Source organism: Nuphar pumila, chromosome 10 (assembly GCF_984573655.1).
Source record: "Nuphar pumila chromosome 10, dmNupPumi1.hap1.1, whole genome shotgun sequence".
Taxonomy (NCBI): Eukaryota; Viridiplantae; Streptophyta; class Magnoliopsida; order Nymphaeales; family Nymphaeaceae; genus Nuphar; species Nuphar pumila.
In genome coordinates, this window is record NC_143258.1 from 67713854 (window position 1) to 67731378 (window position 17525).

The window sequence follows — 17525 nt, forward strand, 5'->3', positions numbered from 1 at the left end:
TTCAAATCCAGTTTCTATAACTGGTCGGGATTTTCAAATTCAGTGTTATAACTGGTCGGGATTTTCAAATCCGGTTTCTATAACTGGTCGGGATTTTCAAATCCAGTTTCTATAACTGGTCGGGATTTTGAAATCCAGTTTCTATAACTGGTCGGGATTTTCAATGTCAGATTTTATAACTGGTCGAGATTTTCAAATCCAGTTTCTATAACTAGTCGGGATTTTCAAATCCAGTTTCTATAACTGGTCGAGATTTTCAATTCCAGTTTCTATAATTGGTCGGGATTTTCAATTCCAATTTTTATAACTGGTCGGGATTTTCAACTCTAGTTTTTATAACTGGTCAGGATTTTCAAATCAATTATCTATAACAGGTCGGGATTTTCAAATCTAGTGTCATAACTGGTCAGAATTTTTAAATCCAGTTTCTATAACTGGTCGGGATTTTCAAATCCAGTTTTATAAGTGGTCAGGATTTTTCAAATACAGTTTCTATAACTGGTCAGGATTTTTAAATCCAGTTTTATAACTGGTCGGGATTTTCAAATCCAGTTTTATAACTGGTCGGGATTTTCAAATCCATTTTCTATAACTGGTCAGGATTTTCAAATCCAGTTTTATAACTGGTCGGGATTTTCAAATCCAGTTTCTATAACTGGTCAGGATTTTTAAATCCAGTTTTATAACAGGTCGGGATTTTCAAATCCAGTTTTATAACTGGTCTGGATTTTCAAATCCATTTTCTATAACTGGTCGGGATTTTCAAATCTAGTTTTATAATTGGTCGGGATTTTCAAATCCAGTGTTATAACTGATCATGATTTTCAAATTCAGTTTCTATAACTCGTCGGGATTTTCAAATCCAGTTTTATAACTGGTCAGGATTTTCAAATCCAGTGTTTATAACTGGTCGGGATTTTCAAATTCAGTTTCTATAACTGGTCAGGATTTTCAAATCCAGTTTTTATAACTGGTCAGGATTTTCAAAATCAGTTTCTATAACAGGTCAGGATTTGCAAATTCACTTTTTATAACTGGTCGGGATTTTCAAATACAGTTTTTATAACTGGTCGGGATTTTAAAATTCAGTGTTATAACTGGTCGGGATTTTCAAATCCAGTTTCTATAACTGGTCGGGATTTTCAAATCCAGTTTCTATAACTGGTCGGGATTTTGAAATCCAGTTTTTATAACTGGTCGGGATTTTCAAATCCATATTCTATAACTGGTCAGGATTTTCAAATCTAGTTTTATAATTGGTCGGGATTTTCAAATCCAGTGTTATAACTGATCAGGATTTTCAAATTTAGCTTCTATAACTCGTCGGGATTTTCAAATCCAGTTTTATAACTGGTCGGGATTTTCAAATCCAGTTTTATAACTGGTCGGGATTTTCAAATCCATTTTCTATAACTCGTCGGGATTTTCAAATCTTTTTTTGTAATTAGTCGGGATTTTCAAATCCAGTGTTATAACTGATCAGGATTTTCAAATTCAGTTTCTATAACTCCTCGCGATTTTCAAATCCAGTTTTATAACTGGTCGGGATTTTCAAATCCAGTGTTTATAACTGGTCGGGATTTTCAAATTCAGTTTCTATAACTGATCAGGATTTTCAAATCCAGTTTTTATAACTGGTCAGGATTTTCAAATTCAGTTTCTATAACTGGTCAGGATTTTCAAATCTAGTTTTTATAACTAGTCGGGATTTTCAAATCCAGTTTTTATAACTGGTCGGGATTTTCAAATTCAGTGTTATAACTGGTCGGGATTTTCAAATCCAGTTTCTATAACTGGTCGGGATTTTCAAATCCAGTTTCTATAACTGGTCGGGATTTTCAAATCCAGTTTTATAACTGGTCGGGATTTTCAAATCCATTTTCTATAACTGGTCGGGATTTTCAAATCTAGTTTTACAATTGGTCGGGATTTTCAAATCCAGTGTTATAACTGATCAGGATTTTCAAATCCAGTTTCTATAACTGGTCGGGATTTTCAAATCCAGTTTTATAACTGGTCGGGATTTTCAAATCCAGTTTTTATAACCGGTCGGGATTTTCAAATTCAGTGTTATAACTGGTCGGGATTTTCAAATCCAGTTTCTATAACTGGTCGGGATTTTGAAATCCAGTTTCTATAACTGGTCGGGATTTTCAAATCCAGTGTTATAACTGATCAGGATTTTCAAATCCAGTTTATATAACTGGTCGGGATTTTGAAATCCAGTTTTATAACTGGTCGGGATTTTCAAATCCAGTTTTTATAACTGGTCGGGATTTTCAAATCCAGTTTCTATAACTGGTCAGGATTTTCAAATCAAGTTTCTATAACTGGTCAGGATTTTCAAATCCAGTTTTTATAACCGGTCGGGATTTTCAAATCTAGTTTCTATAACTGGTCAAGATTTTGAAATCTAGTTTCCATAACTGGTCGGGATTTTCAATTCCAGATTTTATAACTGGTCGGGATTTTCAAATCCAGTTTCTATAACTGATAGGGATTTTCAAATCCAGTTTCTATAACTGGTCGGGATTTTGAAATCCAGTTTCTATAACTGGTCGGGATTTTCAAATACAGTTTCTATAACTGGTCGAGATTTTCAAATCCAGTTTCTATAACTGGTCGGGATTTGCAACTCCAGTTTTTATAACTCGTCGGGATTTTCAAATCCAGTATTTATAACTGGTCGGAATTTTCAAATCTAGTGTCATAACTGGTCGGAATTTTTAAATCCAGTTTCTATAACTGGTCGGGATTTTCAAATCCAGTTTCTATAACTGATCGTGATTTTTAAATCCAGTTTCTATAACTGGTCGGGATTTTGAAATCTAGTTTCTATAACTGGTCGGGATTTTCAAATACAGTTTCTATAACTGGTCGAGATTTTCAAATCCAGTTTTTATAAATGGTCTGGATTTTCAACTCCAGTTTTTATAACTGGTCGGGATTTTCAAATCCAGTATCTATAACTGGTCGGAATTTTTAAATCTAGTGTCATAACTAGTCAGAATTTTTAAATCCAGTTTCTATAACTGGTCGGGATTTTCAAATCCAGTTTTATAACTGGTCAGGATTGTCAAATCCAGTTTCTATAACTGGTCGGGATTTTGAAATCTAGTTTCTATAACTGATCGGGATTTTCAATTGCAGATTTTATAACTGGTCGGGATTTTCAAATCCAGTTTCTATAACTGATATGGATTTTCAAATCCAGTTTCTATAACTGGTCGGGATTTTCAAATCCAGTTTCTATAACTGGTCGGGATTTTTAAATCCAGTTTTATAATTGGTCGGGATTTTCAAATCCAGTTTTATAACTAGTCGGGATTTTCAAATCCAGTTTCTATAACTGGTCGGGATTTTCAAATCCAGTTTTTTAATTGGTCGGAATTTTCAAATCTAGTGTTATAACTGATCATGATTTTCAAATCCAGTGTCTATAAATGGTCGGAATTTTCAAATTCAGTTTCTATAACTAGTCAGGATTTTCAAATCCAGTTTCAATAACTGGTCGGGATTTTCAAATCCAGTTTTTATAACTAGTCGGGATTTTTAAATTCAGTGTTATAACTGGTTGGGATTTTCAAATCCAGTTTCTATAACTGGTCGAGATTTTCAAATCTAGTTTCTATAACTGGTCGGTATTTTGAAATCCAGTTTCTATAAGTGGTCGGGATTTTCAAATCCAGTTTTTATAACTGGTCGGGATTTTCAAATCCAGTTTCTATAACTGGTCAGGATTTTCAAATCCAGTTTTATAACTAGTCGGGATTTTCAAATCTAGTTTTTATAACTGGTAGGGATTTTCAAATCCAGTTTCTATAACTGGTCGGGATTTTCAAATCCAGTTTCTATAACTGGTCGGGATTTTCAAATCCAGTTTTTGTAACTGGTCAGGATTTTCAAAATTCAGTTTTTACAACTGGTCGGGATTTTCAAATCCAGTTTCTATAACTAGTCGTGATTTCAAAATCTAGTGTCATAACTGGTCGGGATTTTTAACTCCAATTTCAATAACTGGTCGGGATTTTCAAATCCAGTTTTATAACTGGTCAGGATTTTCAAATGCAGTTTCTATAACTGGTCGGGATTTTTAAATCTAGTTTTATAACTGGTTGGGATTTTCAAATCCAGATTTATAACTGGTCGGGATTTTCAAATCCAGTTTCTATAACAGGACCCGATTTTCAAATCTAGTTTTATAATTGGTCGGGATTTTCAAATCCAGTGTTATAACTGATCAGGATTTTCAAATCCAGTTTCTATAACTGGTCGGGATTTTCAAATCCAATTTTATAACTGGTCGAGATTTTCAAATCCAGTTTTTATAACTGGTCGGGATTTTCAAATCCAGTTTCTATAACTGGTCAGGATTTTCAAATCAAGTTTCTATAACTGGTCGGGATTTTCAAATCCAGTTTTTATAACCGGTCGGGATTTTCAAATTCAGTGTTATAACTGGTCGGGATTTTCAAATCCAGTTTCTATAACTGGTCGGGATTTTCAAATCCAGTTTCTATAACTGGTCGGGATTTTGAAATCCAGTTTCTATAACTGGTCGGGATTTTCAATTCCAGATTTTATAACTGGTCGGGATTTTCAAATCCAGTTTCTATATCTGGTCGGGATTTTCAAATCCAGTTTCTATAACTGGTCAAGATTTTTTAAATCCAGTTTCTATAACTGGTCGTGATTTTCAAATCCAGTTTCTATAACTGGTCGGGATTTTCAACTCTAGTTTTTATAACTGGTCGGGATTTTCAAATCTAGTTTTATAACTGGTCGGGATTTTCAAATCCATTTTCTATAACTGGTCGGGATTTTCAAATCTAGTTTTATAATTGGTCGGGATTTTCAAATCCAGTGTTATAACTGATCAGGATTTTCAAATTCAGTTTCTATAACTCGTCGGGATTTTCAAATCCAGTTTTATAACTGGTCGGGATTTTCAAATCCAGTTTTAATAACTGGTCAGGATTTTCAAATTCAGTTTCTATAACTCGTCAGGATTTTCAAATCCAGTTTCTATAACTGGTCGGGATTTTCAAATCCAGTTTTTATAACTGGTCGGGATTTTCAAATTCAGTGTTATAATTGGTCGGGATTTTCAACTCCAGTTTCTATAACTGGTCGGGATTTTGAAATCCAGTTTCTATAACTGGTTGGGATTTTCAAATCCAGTTTTTATAACTGGTCGGGATTTTCAAATCCAGTTTCTATAACTGTTCGAGATTTTCAAATCCAGTTTTATAACTGGTCGGGATTTTCAAATCTAGTTTCTATAACTGGTCGATATTTTCAAATCTAGTTTCTATAACTGGTCGGGATTTTCAAATCCATTTTCTATAACTGGTCGGGATTTTCAAATCTAGTTTTTAGAACTGGTCGGGATTTTCAAATCTAGTTTCTATAACTGGTCAGGATTTTCAAATCCAGTTTCTATAATTGGTCGGGATTTTAAAATCCAGTTACTATTACTGGTCGGGATTTTCAAATCCAGTTTCTATAACTGGTCGGGATTTTCAAATCCAGTTTCTATAACTGGTCGGGATTTTTAAATCTAGTGTCATAACTGGTCGGGATTTTCAAATCCAGTTTTATAACTGGTCGGGATTTTCAAATCCATTTGCTATAACTGGTCGGGATTTTCAAATCTAGTTTTATAATTGGTCGGGATTTTCAAATCCAGTGTTATAACTGATCAGGATTTTCAAATTTAGTTTCTATAACTCGTCGGGATTTTCAAATCCAGTTTTTATAACTGGTCGGGATTTTCAAATTCAGTGTTATAATTGGTCGGGATTTTAAAATCCAGTATCTATAACTGGTCGGAATTTTTAAATCTAGTGTCATAACTAGTCAGAATTTTTAAATCCAGTTTCTATAACTGGTCGGGATTTTCAAATGCAGTTTTATAACTGGTCAGGATTTTCAAATTCAGTTTCTATTACTGGTCGGGATTTTCAAATCCAGTTTTATAACTGGTCGGGATTTTCAAATCCAGTTTCTATAACTGGTCGGGATTTTTAAATCCAGTTTTATAATTGGTCGGGATTTTCAAATCCAGTTTTATAACTAGTCGGGATTTTCAAATCCAGTTTCTATAACTGGTCGGGATTTTCAAATCCAGTTTTATAATTGGTCGGAATTTTCAAATCTAGTGTTATAACTGATCATAATTTTCAAATCCAGTTTCTATATATGGTCGGGATTTTCAAATTCAGTTTCTATAACAGGTCCCGATTTTCAAATCTAGTTTTATAATTGGTCGGGATTTTCAAATTCAGTGTTATAACTGATCAGGATTTTCAAATCCAGTTTCTATAACTGGTCGGGATTTTCAAATCCAATTTTGTAACTGGTCGAGATTTTCAAATCCAGTTTTTATAACTGGTCGGGATTTTCAAATCCAGTTTCTATAACTGGTCAGGATTTTCAAATCAAGTTTCTATAACTGGTCGGGATTTTCAAATCCAGTTTTTATAACCGGTCGGGATTTTCAAATTCAGTGTTATAACTGGTCGGGATTTTCAAATCCAGTTTCTATAACTGGTCGGGATTTTTAAATCCAGTTTCTATAACTGGTCGGGATTTTTAAATCCAGTTTCTATAACTGGTCGGGATTTTCAATTCCAGATTTTATAACTGGTCGGGATTTTCAAATCCAGTTTCTATATCTGGTCGGGATTTTCAAATCCAGTTTCTATAACTGGTCGAGATTTTCAAATGCAGTTTCTATAACTGGTCATGATTTTCAAATCCAGTTTCTATAACTGGTCGGGATTTTCAACTCTAGTTTTTATAACTGGTCGGGATTTTCAAATCCAGTTTTATAACTGGTCGGGATTTTCAAATCCATTTTCTATAACTGGTCGGGATTTTCAAATCTAGTTTTATAATTGGTCGGGATTTTTAAATCCAGTGTTATAACTGATCAGGATTTTTAAATTCAGTTTCTATAACTCGTCGGGATTTTCAAATCCAGTTTTATAACTGGTCGGGATTTTCAAATCCAGTTTTAATAACTGGTCAGGATTTTCAAATTCAGTTTCTATAACTGGTCAGGATTTTCAAATCCAGTTTCTATAACTGGTCGGGATTTTCAAATCCAGTTTTTATAACTAGTCGGGATTTTCAAATTCAGTGTTATAACTGGTCGGGATTTTCAACTCCAGTTTCTATAACTGGTCGGGATTTTGAAATCCAGTTTCAATAACTGGTTGGGATTTTCAAATCCAGTTTTTATAACTCGTCGGGATTTTCAAATCCAGTTTCTATAACTGGTCGAGATTTTCAAATCCAGTTTTATAACTGGTCAGGATTTTCAAATCTAGTTTCTATAACTGGTCGATATTTTCAAATCTAGTTTCTATAACTGGTCGGGATTTTCAAATCCAGTTTTTATAACTGGTCGGGATTTTCAAATCCAGTTTTTATAACTGGTCGGGATTTTCAAATCTAGTTTCTATAACTGGTCAGGATTTTCAAATCCAGTTTTTATAATTGGTCGAGATTTTAAAATCCAGTTTCTATAACTGGTCGGGATTTTCAAATCCAGTTTCTATAACTGGTCGGGATTTTCAAATCCAGTTTCTATAACTGGTCGGGATTTTCAAATCTAGTGTCATAACTGGTCGGGATTTTCAAATCCAGTTTTATAACTGGTCGGGATTTTCAAATCCATTTGCTATAACTGGTAGGGATTTTCAAATCTAGTTTTATAATTGGTCGGGATTTTCAAATCCAGTGTTATAACTTATCAGGATTTTCAAATTTAGTTTCTATAACTCGTCGGGATTTTCAAATCCAGTTTTTATAACTGGTCGGGATTTTCAAATTCAGTGTTATAACTGGTCGGGATTTTCAAATCCAGTATCTATAACTGGTCGAAATTTTTAAATCTAGTGTCATAACTAGTCAGAATTTTTAAATCCAGTTTCTATAACTGGTCGGGATTTTCAAATCCAGTTTTATAACTGGTCGGGATTTTCAAATCCAGTTTCTATAACTGGTCGGGATTTTTAAATCCAGTTTTATAATTGGTCGGGATTTTCTAATCCAGTTTTATAACTAGTCGGGATTTTCAAATCCAGTTTCTATAACTGGTCGGGATTTTCAAATCCAGTTTTATAATTGGTCAGAATTTTCAAATCTAGTGTTATAACTGATCATAATTTTCAAATCTAGTTTCTATAAATGGTCGGGATTTTCAAATGCAGTTTCTATAACTGGTCAGGATTTTCAAATCCAGTTTCTATAACTGGTCGGGATTTTTAAATCCAGTTTCTATAACTGGTCGGGATTTTCAATTCCAGATTTTATAACTGGTCGGGATTTTCATATCCAGTTTCTATATCTGGTCGGGATTTTCAAATCCAGTTTCTATAACTGGTCGAGATTTTCAAATGCAGTTTCTATAACTGGTCATGATTTTCAAATCCAGTTTCTATAACTGGTCGGGATTTTCAACTCTAGTTTTTATAACTGGTCGGGATTTTCAAATCCAGTTTTATAACTGGTCGGGATTTTCAAATCCATTTTCTATAACTGGTCGGGATTTTCAAATCTAGTTTTATAATTGGTCGGGATTTTTAAATCCAGTGTTATAACTGATCAGGATTTTTAAATTCAGTTTCTATAACTCGTCGGGATTTTCAAATCCAGTTTTATAACTGGTCGGGATTTTCAAATCCAGTTTTAATAACTGGTCAGGATTTTCAAATTCAGTTTCTATAACTGGTCAGGATTTTCAAATCCAGTTTCTATAACTGGTCGGGATTTTCAAATCCAGTTTTTATAACTAGTCGGGATTTTCAAATTCAGTGTTATAACTGGTCGGGATTTTCAACTCCAGTTTCTATAACTGGTCGGGATTTTGAAATCCAGTTTCAATAACTGGTTGGGATTTTCAAATCCAGTTTTTATAACTCGTCGGGATTTTCAAATCCAGTTTCTATAACTGGTCGAGATTTTCAAATCCAGTTTTATAACTGGTCGGGATTTTCAAATCTAGTTTCTATAACTGGTCGATATTTTCAAATCTAGTTTCTATAACTGGTCGGGATTTTCAAATCCAGTTTTTATAACTGGTCGGGATTTTCAAATCCAGTTTTTATAACTGGTCGGGATTTTCAAATCTAGTTTCTATAACTGGTCAGGATTTTCAAATCCAGTTTTTATAATTGGTCGAGATTTTAAAATCCAGTTTCTATAACTGGTCGGGATTTTCAAATCCAGTTTCTATAACTGGTCGGGATTTTCAAATCCAGTTTCTATAACTGGTCGGGATTTTCAAATCTAGTGTCATAACTGGTCGGGATTTTCAAATCCAGTTTTATAACTGGTCGGGATTTTCAAATCCATTTGCTATAACTGGTAGGGATTTTCAAATCTAGTTTTATAATTGGTCGGGATTTTCAAATCCAGTGTTATAACTTATCAGGATTTTCAAATTTAGTTTCTATAACTCATCGGGATTTTCAAATCCAGTTTTTATAACTGGTCGGGATTTTCAAATTCAGTGTTATAACTGGTCGGGATTTTCAAATCCAGTATCTATAACTGGTCGAAATTTTTAAATCTAGTGTCATAACTAGTCAGAATTTTTAAATCCAGTTTCTATAACTGGTCGGGATTTTCAAATCCAGTTTTATAACTGGTCGGGATTTTCAAATCCAGTTTCTATAACTGGTCGGGATTTTTAAATCCAGTTTTATAATTGGTCGGGATTTTCTAATCCAGTTTTATAACTAGTCGGGATTTTCAAATCCAGTTTCTATAACTGGTCGGGATTTTCAAATCCAGTTTTATAATTGGTCGGAATTTTCAAATCTAGTGTTATAACTGATCATAATTTTCAAATCTAGTTTCTATAAATGGTCGGGATTTTCAAATGCAGTTTCTATAACTGGTCAGGATTTTCAAATCCAGTTTCTATAACTGGTCGGGATTTTCAAATGCAGTTTTTATAACTGGTCGGGATTTTCAAATTCAGTGTTATAACTGGTCGGGATTTTCAAATCCAGTTTTTATAACTAGTCGGGATTTTTAAATTCAGTGTTATAACTGGTTGGGATTTTCAAATCCAGTTTCTATAACTGGTCGAGATTTTCAAATCTAGTTTCTATAACTGGTCGGTATTTTGAAATCCAGTTTCTATAAGTGGTCGGGATTTTCAAATCCAGTTTTTATAACTGGTCGGGATTTTCAAATCCAGTTTCTATAACTGGTCGGGATTTTCAAATCCAGTTTTATAACTAGTCGGGATTTTCAAATCTAGTTTTTATAACTGGTAGGGATTTTCAAATCCAGTTTCTATAACTGGTCGGGATTTTCAAATCCAGTTTCTATAACTGGTCGGGATTTTCAAATCCAGTTTTTGTAACTGGTCAGGATTTTCAAAATTCAGTTTTTACAACTGGTCGGGATTTTCAAATCCAGTTTCTATAACTAGTCGTGATTTCAAAATCTAGTGTCATAACTGGTCGGGATTTTTAAATCCAATTTCAATAACTGGTCGGGATTTTCAAATCCAGTTTTATAACTGGTCAGGATTTTCAAATGCAGTTTCTATAACTGGTCGGGATTTTTAAATCTAGTTTTATAACTGGTTGGGATTTTCAAATCCAGATTTATAACTGGTCGGGATTTTCAAATCCAGTTTCTATAACAGGTCCCGATTTTCAAATCTAGTTTTATAATTGGTCGGAATTTTCAAATCCAGTGTTATAACTGATCAGGATTTTCAAATCCAGTTTCTATAACTGTTCGCGATTTTCAAATCCAGTTTTATAACTGGTCGGGATTTTCAAATCTAGTTTTTATAACTGGTCGGGATTTTCAAATCCAGTTTCTATAACTGGTCAGGATTTTCAAATCAAGTTTCTATAACTGGTCGGGATTTTCAAATCCAGTTTTTATAACCGGTCATGATTTTCAAATTCAGTGTTATAACTGGTCGGGATTTTCAAATCCAATATCTATAACTGGTCGGGATTTTCAAATCCAGTGTTATAACTGGTCGGGATTTTCAAATCCGGTTTCTATAACTGGTCGGGATTTTCAAATCCAGTTTCTATAACTGGTCGGGATTTTGAAATCCAGTTTCTATAACTGGTCGGGATTTTCAATGTCAGATTTTATAACTGGTCGAGATTTTCAAATCCAGTTTCTATAACTGGTCAGGATTTTCAAATCCAGTTTCTATAACTGGTCGAGATTTTCAATTCCAGTTTCTATAATTGGTCGGGATTTTCAATTCCAGTTTTTATAACTGGTCGGGATTTTCAACTCTAGTTTTTATAACTGGTCAGGATTTTCAAATCCAGTTTCTATAACAGGTCGGGATTTTCAAATCCAGTTTTATAAGTGGTCAGGATTTTTAAATCCAGTTTCTATAACTGGTCAGGATTTTTAAATCCAGTTTTATAACTGGTCGGGATTTTCAAATCCAGTTTTATAACTGGTCGGGATTTTCAAATCCATTTTCTATAACTGGTCAGGATTTTCAAATCCAGTTTTATAACTGGTCGGGATTTTCAAATCCAGTTTCTATAACTGGTCAGGATTTTTAAATGCAGTTTTATAACTGGTCGGGATTTTCAAATCCAGTTTTATAACTGGTCTGGATTTTCAAATCCGTTTTCTATAACTGGTCGGGATTTTCAAATCTAGTTTTATAATTGGTCGGGATTTTCAAATCCAGTGTTATAACTGATCATGATTTTCAAATTCAGTTTCTATAACTCGTCGGGATTTTCAAATCCAGTTTTATAACTGGTCAGGATTTTCAAATCCAGTATTTATAACTGGTCGGGATTTTCAAATTCAGTTTCTATAACTGGTCAGGATTTTCAAATCCAGTTTTTATAACTGGTCAGGATTTTCAAAATCAGTTTCTATAACTGGTCAGGATTTGCAAATTCACTTTTTATAACTGGTCGGGATTTTCAAATACAGTTTTTATAACTGGTCGGGATTTTCAAATTCAGTGTTATAACTGGTCGGGATTTTCAAATCCAGTTTCTATAACTGGTCGGGATTTTCAAATCCAGTTTCTATAACTGGTCGGGATTTTGAAATCCAGTTTTTATAACTGGTCGGGATTTTCAAATCCATATTCTATAACTGGTCAGGATTTTCAAATCTAGTTTTATAATTGGTCGGGATTTTCAAATCCAGTGTTATAACTGATCAGGATTTTCAAATTTAGCTTCTATAACTCGTCGGGATTTTCAAATCCAGTTTTATAACTGGTCGGGATTTTCAAATCCAGTTTTATAACTGGTCGGGATTTTCAAATCCATTTTCTATAACTCGTCGAGATTTTCAAATCTTTTTTTGTAATTAGTCGGGATTTTCAAATCCAGTGTTATAACTGAGCAGGATTTTCAAATTCAGTTTCTATAACTCCTCGCGATTTTCAAATCCAGTTTTATAACTGGTCGGGATTTTCAAATCCAGTGTTTATAACTGGTCGGGATTTTCAAATTCAGTTTCTATAACTGGTCAGGATTTTCAAATCCAGTTTTTATAACTGGTTAGGATTTTCAAATTCAGTTTCTATAACTGGTCAGGATTTTCAAATCCAGTTTTTATAACTAGTCGAGATTTTCAAATCCAGTTTTTATAACTGGTCGGGATTTTCAAATTCAGTGTTATAACTGGTCGGGATTTTCAAATCCAGTTTCTATAACTGGTCGGGATTTTCAAATCCAGTTTTATAACTGGTCGGGATTTTCAAATCCATTTTCTATAACTGGTCGGGATTTTCAAATCTAGTTTTACAATTGGTCGGGATTTTCAAATCCAGTGTTATAACTGATCAGGATTTTCAAATCCAGTTTCTATAACTGGTCGGGATTTTCAAATCCAGTTTTATAACTGGTCGGGATTTTCAAATCCAGTTTTTATAACCGGTCGGGATTTTCAAATTCAGTGTTATAACTGGTCGGGATTTTCAAATCCAGTTTCTATAACTGGTCGGGATTTTGAAATCCAGTTTCTATAACTGGTCGGGATTTTCAAATCCAGTGTTATAACTGATCAGGATTTTCAAATCCAGTTTATATAACTGGTCGGGATTTTGAAATCCAGTTTTATAACTGGTCGGGATTTTCAAATCCAGTTTTATAACTAGTCGGGATTTTCAAATCCAGTTTCTATAACTGGTCGGGATTTTCAAATCCAGTTTTATAATTGGTCAGAATTTTCAAATCTAGTGTTATAACTGATCATAATTTTCAAATCTAGTTTCTATAAATGGTCGGGATTTTCAAATGCAGTTTCTATAACTGGTCAGGATTTTCAAATCCAGTTTCTATAACTGGTCGGGATTTTTAAATCCAGTTTCTATAACTGGTCGGGATTTTCAATTCCAGATTTTATAACTGGTCGGGATTTTCATATCCAGTTTCTATATCTGGTCGGGATTTTCAAATCCAGTTTCTATAACTGGTCGAGATTTTCAAATGCAGTTTCTATAACTGGTCATCATTTTCAAATCCAGTTTCTATAACTGGTCGGGATTTTCAACTCTAGTTTTTATAACTGGTCGGGATTTTCAAATCCAGTTTTATAACTGGTCGGGATTTTCAAATCCATTTTCTATAACTGGTCGGGATTTTCAAATCTAGTTTTATAATTGGTCGGGATTTTTAAATCCAGTGTTATAACTGATCAGGATTTTTAAATTCAGTTTCTATAACTCGTCGGGATTTTCAAATCCAGTTTTATAACTGGTCGGGATTTTCAAATCCAGTTTTAATAACTGGTCAGGATTTTCAAATTCAGTTTCTATAACTGGTCAGGATTTTCAAATCCAGTTTCTATAACTGGTCGGGATTTTCAAATCCAGTTTTTATAACTAGTCGGGATTTTCAAATTCAGTGTTATAACTGGTCGGGATTTTCAACTCCAGTTTCTATAACTGGTCGGGATTTTGAAATCCAGTTTCAATAACTGGTTGGGATTTTCAAATCCAGTTTTTATAACTCGTCGGGATTTTCAAATCCAGTTTCTATAACTGGTCGAGATTTTCAAATCCAGTTTTATAACTGGTCGGGATTTTCAAATCTAGTTTCTATAACTGGTCGATATTTTCAAATCTAGTTTCTATAACTGGTCGGGATTTTCAAATCCAGTTTTTATAACTGGTCGGGATTTTCAAATCCAGTTTTTATAACTGGTCGGGATTTTCAAATCTAGTTTCTATAACTGGTCAGGATTTTCAAATCCAGTTTTTATAATTGGTCGAGATTTTAAAATCCAGTTTCTATAACTGGTCGGGATTTTCAAATCCAGTTTCTATAACTGGTCGGGATTTTCAAATCCAGTTTCTATAACTGGTCGGGATTTTCAAATCTAGTGTCATAACTGGTCGGGATTTTCAAATCCAGTTTTATAACTGGTCGGGATTTTCAAATCCATTTGCTATAACTGGTAGGGATTTTCAAATCTAGTTTTATAATTGGTCGGGATTTTCAAATCCAGTGTTATAACTTATCAGGATTTTCAAATTTAGTTTCTATAACTCATCGGGATTTTCAAATCCAGTTTTTATAACTGGTCGGGATTTTCAAATTCAGTGTTATAACTGGTCGGGATTTTCAAATCCAGTATCTATAACTGGTCGAAATTTTTAAATCTAGTGTCATAACTAGTCAGAATTTTTAAATCCAGTTTCTATAACTGGTCGGGATTTTCAAATCCAGTTTTATAACTGGTCGGGATTTTCAAATCCAGTTTCTATAACTGGTCGGGATTTTTAAATCCAGTTTTATAATTGGTCGGGATTTTCTAATCCAGTTTTATAACTAGTCGGGATTTTCAAATCCAGTTTCTATAACTGGTCGGGATTTTCAAATCCAGTTTTATAATTGGTCGGAATTTTCAAATCTAGTGTTATAACTGATCATAATTTTCAAATCTAGTTTCTATAAATGGTCGGGATTTTCAAATGCAGTTTCTATAACTGGTCAGGATTTTCAAATCCAGTTTCTATAACTGGTCGGGATTTTCAAATGCAGTTTTTATAACTGGTCGGGATTTTCAAATTCAGTGTTATAACTGGTCGGGATTTTCAAATCCAGTTTTTATAACTAGTCGGGATTTTTAAATTCAGTGTTATAACTGGTTGGGATTTTCAAATCCAGTTTCTATAACTGGTCGAGATTTTCAAATCTAGTTTCTATAACTGGTCGGTATTTTGAAATCCAGTTTCTATAAGTGGTCGGGATTTTCAAATCCAGTTTTTATAACTGGTCGGGATTTTCAAATCCAGTTTCTATAACTGGTCGGGATTTTCAAATCCAGTTTTATAACTAGTCGGGATTTTCAAATCTAGTTTTTATAACTGGTAGGGATTTTCAAATCCAGTTTCTATAACTGGTCGGGATTTTCAAATCCAGTTTCTATAACTGGTCGGGATTTTCAAATCCAGTTTTTGTAACTGGTCAGGATTTTCAAAATTCAGTTTTTACAACTGGTCGGGATTTTCAAATCCAGTTTCTATAACTAGTCGTGATTTCAAAATCTAGTGTCATAACTGGTCGGGATTTTTAAATCCAATTTCAATAACTGGTCGGGATTTTCAAATCCAGTTTTATAACTGGTCAGGATTTTCAAATGCAGTTTCTATAACTGGTCGGGATTTTTAAATCTAGTTTTATAACTGGTTGGGATTTTCAAATCCAGATTTATAACTGGTCGGGATTTTCAAATCCAGTTTCTATAACAGGTCCCGATTTTCAAATCTAGTTTTATAATTGGTCGGAATTTTCAAATCCAGTGTTATAACTGATCAGGATTTTCAAATCCAGTTTCTATAACTGTTCGCGATTTTCAAATCCAGTTTTATAACTGGTCGGGATTTTCAAATCTAGTTTTTATAACTGGTCGGGATTTTCAAATCCAGTTTCTATAACTGGTCAGGATTTTCAAATCAAGTTTCTATAACTGGTCGGGATTTTCAAATCCAGTTTTTATAACCGGTCATGATTTTCAAATTCAGTGTTATAACTGGTCGGGATTTTCAAATCCAATATCTATAACTGGTCGGGATTTTCAAATCCAGTGTTATAACTGGTCGGGATTTTCAAATCCGGTTTCTATAACTGGTCGGGATTTTCAAATCCAGTTTCTATAACTGGTCGGGATTTTGAAATCCAGTTTCTATAACTGGTCGGGATTTTCAATGTCAGATTTTATAACTGGTCGAGATTTTCAAATCCAGTTTCTATAACTGGTCAGGATTTTCAAATCCAGTTTCTATAACTGGTCGAGATTTTCAATTCCAGTTTCTATAATTGGTCGGGATTTTCAATTCCAGTTTTTATAACTGGTCGGGATTTTCAACTCTAGTTTTTATAACTGGTCAGGATTTTCAAATCCAGTTTCTATAACAGGTCGGGATTTTCAAATCCAGTTTTATAAGTGGTCAGGATTTTTAAATCCAGTTTCTATAACTGGTCAGGATTTTTAAATCCAGTTTTATAACTGGTCGGGATTTTCAAATCCAGTTTTATAACTGGTCGGGATTTTCAAATCCATTTTCTATAACTGGTCAGGATTTTCAAATCCAGTTTTATAACTGGTCGGGATTTTCAAATCCAGTTTCTATAACTGGTCAGGATTTTTAAATGCAGTTTTATAACTGGTCGGGATTTTCAAATCCAGTTTTATAACTGGTCTGGATTTTCAAATCCGTTTTCTATAACTGGTCGGGATTTTCAAATCTAGTTTTATAATTGGTCGGGATTTTCAAATCCAGTGTTATAACTGATCATGATTTTCAAATTCAGTTTCTATAACTCGTCGGGATTTTCAAATCCAGTTTTATAACTGGTCAGGATTTTCAAATCCAGTATTTATAACTGGTCGGGATTTTCAAATTCAGTTTCTATAACTGGTCAGGATTTTCAAATCCAGTTTTTATAACTGGTCAGGATTTTCAAAATCAGTTTCTATAACTGGTCAGGATTTGCAAATTCACTTTTTATAACTGGTCGGGATTTTCAAATACAGTTTTTATAACTGGTCGGGATTTTCAAATTCAGTGTTATAACTGGTCGGGATTTTCAAATCCAGTTTCTATAACTGGTCGGGATTTTCAAATCCAGTTTCTATAACTGGTCGGGATTTTGAAATCCAGTTTTTATAACTGGTCGGGATTTTCAAATCCATATTCTATAACTGGTCAGGATTTTCAAATCTAGTTTTATAATTGGTCGGGATTTTCAAATCCAGTGTTATAACTGATCAGGATTTTCAAATTTAGCTTCTATAACTCGTCGGGATTTTCAAATCCAGTTTTATAACTGGTCGGGATTTTCAAATCCAGTTTTATAACTGGTCGGGATTTTCAAATCCATTTTCTATAACTCGTCGAGATTTTCAAATCTTTTTTTGTAATTAGTCGGGATTTTCAAATCCAGTGTTATAACTGAGCAGGATTTTCAAATTCAGTTTCTATAACTCCTCGCGATTTTCAAATCCAGTTTTATAACTGGTCGGGATTTTCAAATCCA